The sequence below is a fragment of the Myotis davidii genome, unplaced genomic scaffold (assembly GCF_000327345.1).
Source record: "Myotis davidii unplaced genomic scaffold, ASM32734v1 scaffold44, whole genome shotgun sequence".
NCBI classification, from domain to species: Eukaryota; Metazoa; Chordata; class Mammalia; order Chiroptera; family Vespertilionidae; genus Myotis; species Myotis davidii.
Window position 1 is genome coordinate 4,745,665 of NW_006299705.1, and position 8,021 is coordinate 4,753,685.

General features: G+C 41.1%; 1 pseudogene; it reads right to left on the reverse strand.

Annotated features, from left to right (window-relative positions):
• LOC102774160 overlaps positions 1-8,021 on the reverse strand; it is an 85,471-nt pseudogene that overhangs the window by 6,302 nt on the left and 71,148 nt on the right.

Genomic DNA, 8,021 nt, shown 5'->3' on the forward strand with positions numbered 1-8,021 from the left:
CCTCATTGTTTCTTGCCAATGACCCCTTCCTACCTGGTCTCCTGGTCAATATGCCACTTGTGGTGCCTTCTTAATGTTCAACTTTACTTCTCTGCTTAAAAGAATTTTCATGGCTTCCCAAATTATAAACGGGTCATTCTTCCAAAACTCCTTAACAAATTGGGAGTTATACTTAAGCTCATACTCACTCCTCCATTTGCCCAACATTTACTGAGCACATGATATGTGTCAGGCACTATGCTGGGCAACCTACTATGTGCCTGAAGTAGATGTCTCTTCAGAGACTGTTACAGAAATGGCACTAGCCAGTTAGACTCAGTGGATAGAGAGTCGGCCTGCGGACCAAAAGGTCCCGGGTTCAATTCTGGTCAAGGGCACATACCTCGGTTGCAGGCTCCTACCCAGCCCAGGCCCTGGTCAGGGCTCATGCAGGAGGCAACCAATTGATGTGTTTCTCTCACACTGATGTTTCTCTCTGTCTTTCCTTCTCTCTTCTTTCCCCCTAAAAACTCAAAGGAAAAATATCCTCAGGTGAGGAGTAACAGAAATGTTATAGAACCAGCTCTACAGCCTAACCATCACCTATCCTTTAGCCATTCACCCAATACTCACTGAGCGCCACTCATTGTACTGGGCACCAAGGATGTAACAAAAGACTCAGAACAACCCTCAGGAAGTTTAGGGTCTCCCAAGGGGAGCAACTTTCTATAGAAAGAGAGCACTCCTGCTGGAAGCATCTCCCATACTCCTCTGTCAGGCAGGCCCAGGTCTAGCAGAATGTCTTTCCAGAAAAAAGACAAGCCGTCAACATAGGAGTAACAAAAGTAGGAACAGAACTGCATTCCCTTAAGCTTTTAGTACATGCGACTACTTTGATTTGCTTTTTTAAAAAAAATCTTGAAAAACCACTGTCTTGTTTCTATTCTATTTTTACCAGTTTCCTATCCAGAGACCACACATTTGACTCACTTTCCCCTCAGTAAAGGGGGAAGGCTGTTACACCCCCTCTTATTAAGTGCTTCCCCTCTCCAATTATCTTCTTCCAAGATGCTAGTGGGAATGATTTTTATACCCTAAAACTGGCATTTAAAAACCTCGATGTTATTAACAGTCAAACTATATGCAAGGAAAAGCCATATTTATTGAGATTCACTAGGTACTACTTCTGTATGCCCCATTCTATCATTTACTCTCACAGCAAACCTGTGAGACAGGTGAGAGCCAGAGAGGGTGTTAGTAACTTGTTCAGGATCATACACCTAATTATAAGGTATAGGGCTGGGATTCAAGCCCAGGAAGTTCTGATTACATTTTTTTAAACTCTGCCCATTTAGAAGCTACCTAATATCAACACACACCCTAAATTAATGATTTTAAAAGACTACTCCCAACTTTCACAGAGTAGACAGGCAAAACAGTGTAGGTGTCACCTTGCCACTTTACAGTGAGGGCACAGGTGCCTGGCAGGGCAGTCCCTTCCAAGATCCCCAGGATCCGGGAGCCGGACAGGGAGTACTTGGTTGTCTACTGTGGACCACACACATCGCCCTCTTTGCCTCGTTCAATCTCCCAAACCACTTTGGGAGGAAGCGGCGTCCACGTGTAAAGAGGTGGGAGTTCCATCAGGTAGAGGAACCTGCTGTAGGTCACACAGCCAACGCGCACCACAGCTGGGATCCCGGCCCAGGTCTGAGTCCAGCAGAGGCGGGGGTACAGCCTGGGACTGCCTGGCAGCGAGGCTCTCCCCCAACCGCAATACAAGAAACCTTCCACCAGCTGATAGCATGTGAGTGACTGTGTGTAACAGTAGGTAAGGTCAGATTTCTCTGTAATTCAGACGCTGTAAATTCAGAATGGCCGTGCCTGTGTCTGTCTGACTTGGTCAAGTTTTAGTGTACTTGTCTGGGATGAATTCACAGCCAAAACTTAAAAAGACTCCGAGAAGGCTGGTTTTATCTGTTTAAATCCTCAGAGATGGGGATTTCAAGGGGTGACTATGATGCAGCTCCCGAAGGCACGGCAGCAAGGAATTGGCTGTTCCCCAGAGCTGGATAAACAGGCCAGCCTGGCAGCAATCCAGGGCGACAGCCACAATGGGGGACTAAATCATCATTGGGATACATCGGAAATATGGAGCCACTTACCTCAGGGGTGGACATGCCACTCCTTACGTAAGGGACGAGATGGCAGACAGTGCCTCCGAGTAGAAATAAACACGCCCCTCACCAGGACACCCTCACCAGTACAGACCTGTTTGTGTTTGAGACTGTTTTTGCTCGTAGAACTGACTGAGTAAAAAACAGGCCTCACTACCAACCCCAAAGTCACCTGGCTGACGGGCACCTGAAATTCTGGATCTGAACCATGCATGACAGAGTGTTATTAGCCGAATTTTAGACAGGTTTATGAGCACCTGGTTCAGGAAAACGTGCAATAAATCCTTATTTTCAACATATAGGAAAAGGTATATGTATTTTTAATTAATCATTTTATTAATGGAAAATCAGTTTCTTCCACCGCCACTAAATAAATATGGAGCAGATTAAAGATTATCAGTAACGGTGCCAATGATCAGCCATCTCAGCTTACCCACCTGTCTCAGACCAGCCCTGGCTTTCCCATGATAAAGAACTGTGCTCAAATAATTTCATAACTCACAAGTGTTTACAGTTCCCATAAAACAAAAGAAAACATAAAGAACCAAGTTTCCTAATCTAATGCAAGCAGTTGTTAGAACAATTTAGTAATATTTGAAAAGTCAACAGTTCAATTTATGACAAAACACCAATTTTTCCCTCCTCCAGAATCTGTAAGCTTTAACAATCACCTTCCCACAAATGACACGGTGTCTGTGAAGATGCTCTACAAATCCCCTGCACATGGCAGACTCTCCTTCGCAGGAGGGTATCAATTGGTCCCAAATCCATGCCTCAAGCTGGCTCCCTTGGCCTGTGCTACATCCTCAAGTTCATGAGGAGACCACTACAGGTTGAACAAAACTTGCTTTTCTTGAATGCGTGCTTAGCCCCCCTTATTGTTAATAATATTTCCCAAAAGTGGCCTTTAAAAACTAAAATCCATAGAGTTAATCATAAATCACCTGTTTGTCAACTGTTTTCAACTTTTATTTAGGCAATTCCTCTACCTGAGTGGACACTCAGTCATAAAGGGGGTAATCTGAACTGGCCATCTCTACTTCGCCTTTCAGAGAGAAAAGATAACAGTGAAATGGTCCACAGAGAAGCTCAAAAGGAAAGACAACTTAGCCAGCTAGGCCCATCATAAAGAGCCCTGAAACTGGTTTTTATGAATAGTAACAGAACAGATCATGTCAGAACTGAAGCATGGAAATTATAGCATTAAATTTAATACCACTTTGAAACTTTACAGGGTCCTTTACAACATTTGTGTATGATCATCAAGTGGTGTTTCAATCTAACCTCCCCCCTCCCCCCCCAAAAAAAAACCCAAAAAAACAACACCTAGTGTTTACCATTCATGGCCCCAAAGTTTGAAACACTGCACCTCTTTCAAGTAAGTTGCTACCAACCTGGAAAGCATTTCCAAAGAATCACTGACAATAAGGGCATCTGATTTCATTTACTTACCTAGAGTATCTTGCGGGAATGCCAGGAATTCGCAGTGAACAATTTCAGAAAAATGCCACCTGGAGAAACAAATCGAACAACATGTTGGGTTATAAAACAACACAAAGAAGACATTGTGCAATTTTATGGCTCATTAAAATATGTAATGTTTCGAATACTGGTTCCCAAGCAGCATACCCTTCAACTTGCGTTAGAACACAGCTACCGGGAGCACTGACCACCAACACAGCGTCCAACCCACTGATGAGCCAGAAAAACCGAGAGGCAGTGGGGGAGGTGCAGCCCAAGAACATGCACTGAGGATGCCTTCCTTTCCCCTCACAAGGGCACCAGCTTGAAAATGCAACTTGTATCCTGGAGGGCACTTTATAACCGCCATCAGGCTCAAATAATGCAAAAGCAAATTAAGGAATGAAATATGATATTGTGAATGAGGAAATATCCTGGCAGTACTTTATATCCTTTTCAGTTACTCTGTTAACATTTTTATTTTTTTATTTATTGATTTCAAAGAGAGTCCTGACCAGGGATGGAACTGCAACCTTGGTGTATCAGGATGACGCTCTAACCAACTGAGCTACCTGGCCAGAGCTTTCTAACTTTTTTAAAGCGAAATTCACAAGGATGTCAAAAGTGGAAAAATGAAAAAAATGGTCATTAAAACTCTTAACACAGTAAACAGAGGAACCAAGAAGTAAGAATTTATTGAATGATTAGTCTATTCAAAAATCAAGTGTTCCTTTAGGTGTTCTCAGAGTCTTCAGGTAACCTCAAAAATGATGTCTATTAATACATTCACAAACAGAGAATCCCAAAATGTCTGTGCAGAATTTCTTGGAAACAGAAATGGAACAAGTTCCTAACATAAAATATCACAGTTAACCATTCGTTGGAAATCTATGGTGCACCAGGAATGCATGGCATCAGACTGTAACCTTCCAAACAGGCAGTGCCACTGACAGAGGAGGAAGCTGATGTTGAAAGAAGCAGAGACCCTTTCCCCCTATCACACAGATCCAGGGTCTCTGAATAACACTCCTTACCCTACCAGGTGGTCCCCTGAAAGCACCCTCCACAATACAGTCTCTTCATCGCCTCCCAAACAGAAACCTGACAGTCCTTCATGAAAAACTATGGAAAAGAAATTGACCAGCAGATAAAAATTAACTTGTGCTTTTTACATGTTTCAAAGTAATTTCTTCATTTCAAAATAATTAGCCTAATCATGTTACTTAGGACTATAATGGAATAGAGCATATGAGTAAAACTTTAGAAATAAAGGGTTTAGGGTTCAAGAAATATTAAAAAGACAATTAAGAATGAAGAGCTATTTTTAGCTCCATCCAAGATGGATCAAACAGAAAACATTCAACAGTCTCAATTCCATTGATAAACAGGAAAATAGGAAAAGGCCATGTGTGCCCATCTTTTATAATCAAACTTTCAAATATACCCATCATCAAACTTTGATAATGAAAGTCTACACTTCTAACCGGATAACTAGTTAGTCAGCAGCAGCAGTGTTCATCCAAACTGGACCTGTGGTTAAAAAGCCAGCACTGGGCTCCAAGTCTCCTCTACCTACAGAAACTATTTTAGTTCAGTAACAGACTTGAAGATACTGGACAATCATCACTGGGTTTCACTTTATAAAAAAAAAAAATATAAAAAGAATTCTGAACTCATTAGTTCCTTTTTTAATAATAGCTTAGGGGAGATGTGATTTTTTTAAAACATGTTTCTTAATAAGTTAATTACTAGTTAAATTCCAAGCATTTCCCACAATTTAACATTACTCCTTTAGGGAAAGTCATGGGACATCGTGATCAGTATTTTTATCTGGAAGTGGCTTCTGGGAAATAAGCCACTAGGATCATTATGAATGGGTCTGCTATAAATGGAGTTCTTGACCAACATTTCAGTACCACTAAATGTTACATGGCTCAAAAAATACCCCAACTCGAACAGTTCAAAATCAAAGATAACATTTTTAAACTCCAGGTTGTTACATACAACACAAGCCAAGCTCCAGACAGTTAAGGCAGATCTCAAGACCCTAACAGTAACAGAGAAGGCGGGGTTGAATGCTGGCCCCCACCTACCGCTGTCCAAACTCACACACTGGTTAAAAGCAGTTGGGATTAATTTCAGTATCATGATTAAGCTTTTCTGACAACAAAGTCATATCTTGGGAAACAACCAAAGTGATAAAAAAAAAAAAGAAGATAAAACGTGCCAATTCTGTGATTGGGTTTGGTCATTAAATAGGTTATAATAATTTTTATTTTTAGAAAGATATTATTTAAAAAAAATATAGTAGATAAAACATATACTAAGTCACAGAGCCCTCAAAATTTCACAAAACAATAGCGATTGCATTAGGCATGAACTCTCAGGCACTGTTCTATGTACTTGATGGGAATGAACCCGCTTACTTCCCCAAAAAACTAGCTAGTATTATCCCCAAATTAAAGATAAAGTAGCAGGCACAGAGACGTTTAAAGAACTTTCCAGAAGTTAGATGGCTGCAAGTAAGTGAAGATTTGAATTCATATAATATACATTGTCACATTTAATCCTAAAAACTATATAATACAGGCAGGGCAGAAAAACGTTCCCCAGTTTAATTTGAGAAAAACTAATTCTGAGGAGTAAAGACTGATTTCCCCAAACTCACACTGCTAGACAGCAACAGGGTCAAGAACAGAACCCGGGGCATCTAACAACAAGGCCAGTGCTGCTTTTTTGTTGCTTGTTTTTATTTTAAATTCTGTAACCAATATGGAACTCAATGTAGAGAGTAGGTCCTGCCTTTCATCTCTGATGAGACACTTACGGGTCCTCCCGTGGTCTGTGGCAACTATAAGAACATCAGTGTAGCGCGCACAAAGGCACTGTCATGCTGCCCTATTGCCATTTTTCCATTTCTTTATGTGCAATTAATGTTCTTCCCTTACTGGTTGTTAAACACATGGGAGCTTATAAAAATTAGGAATATTTTTCTTTATCAATATTTTGTCTTCATTTTTACAGCTCCGTAGTCTACTTGGCCATTTAAATTATTCATAGCCCAATAAATGGAGGCATTGTTTACTCTTGCAAGTACTATATTCTAAAAAAAATTAAAATCACCGTTATTTTTGAGTTAAAAATGTTTCCTTCCCATTCATCTCCATTTGAGTCTCATGCCCTTCTGGTCCACTTCCGGAGATCAGGAGGAGAAACAATAGCTGCCTTTAAAGCCTAAACACCCACGTGATAGGCACCAGCTCTTACTGAATAGAACTGCCAAAAACAGGAAGCAGAGTTAGTTGTAAGACCCCTTTCTCAATGATAACTCTTTATGACTTGAAATATACTGATTTGAATTGTTTCATATTACTCCATGCAACTAGAACCAAGAAGTGTAAATTATCTTGGACGTTAGTTATAAGGATAAATTTCAACTTAACTAAAGAAAGAATGTCCTTTTAAGCAGAGTCACCTCCCATGGTCCAGGTTGCCACTAGGGTGGGTTAAGAGGCAGCTGCCCATGATCACAGAAGCTGTAAAAGGGGAACGTCTTCATAACTGTCCTCCAACATAGCGTCCTTTCAGGCCCCCTGCAATAGTTAGTTCACTACGCCATCTTTGGCAAGCATGGGAATGCCCATGGCCGAGCCACACATGACATTTTCCAATTCACATTCTCATTTGACCCACACTGTGAGTAGATGGGTAGCTGAGTGGGGGGTGAGGGCAGACACATCGTTTACTATTTCCATTTTACAGATGGGGAATTTGAACTTAAATGGAATCATACAATTAGTAAATGTTATAATCTGGGCTCCAACCTAGGACTTCTGGTTCCCAAGTCCAGGCTATTGCCAGCAAAATGATGTTGCAACAACCAAGACATGATGGTTTCCAACCATCAAATTTATTCATCAAGGACAGGGGCATGAATGAGCCCCCAAAACTTGAAGCATGGAAATGAATACCAAAGGAGATAAGCTAAAAGCAAGATACTGTAAGAGGCCTACTCCTCTCACAAACCACCTCTCTACCTCACTAAGAAGCACCCTATATGTTCAGTAGACACTCTCTCTAATGCTCTGCTTACGTGTGTCAACTAAACGAATAACTGTCCAAATCCTGCCTTACGGTGTATGGTCTGTTGATACAATAAATGCTTCAGGAAATTGGTTCCCACTTTGAGGGGAATTGGTGACAGCATAATAAGCACGAAGAGCAGTGTCCCATTTCCGCAGCTAAAGTAGAAATTTCTCAAAGACCAGGATGGTAGGGTTTTTTGTTTTGTTTCGTTTTTTGAAAGTCAATGAAATGCATTGACTCTATTCTGACAACAGGTCCAGGATAACCTCACATTTGAGTCTGACAAGCGGAGTTTAACAGAAATGGGTCAGCCATTGA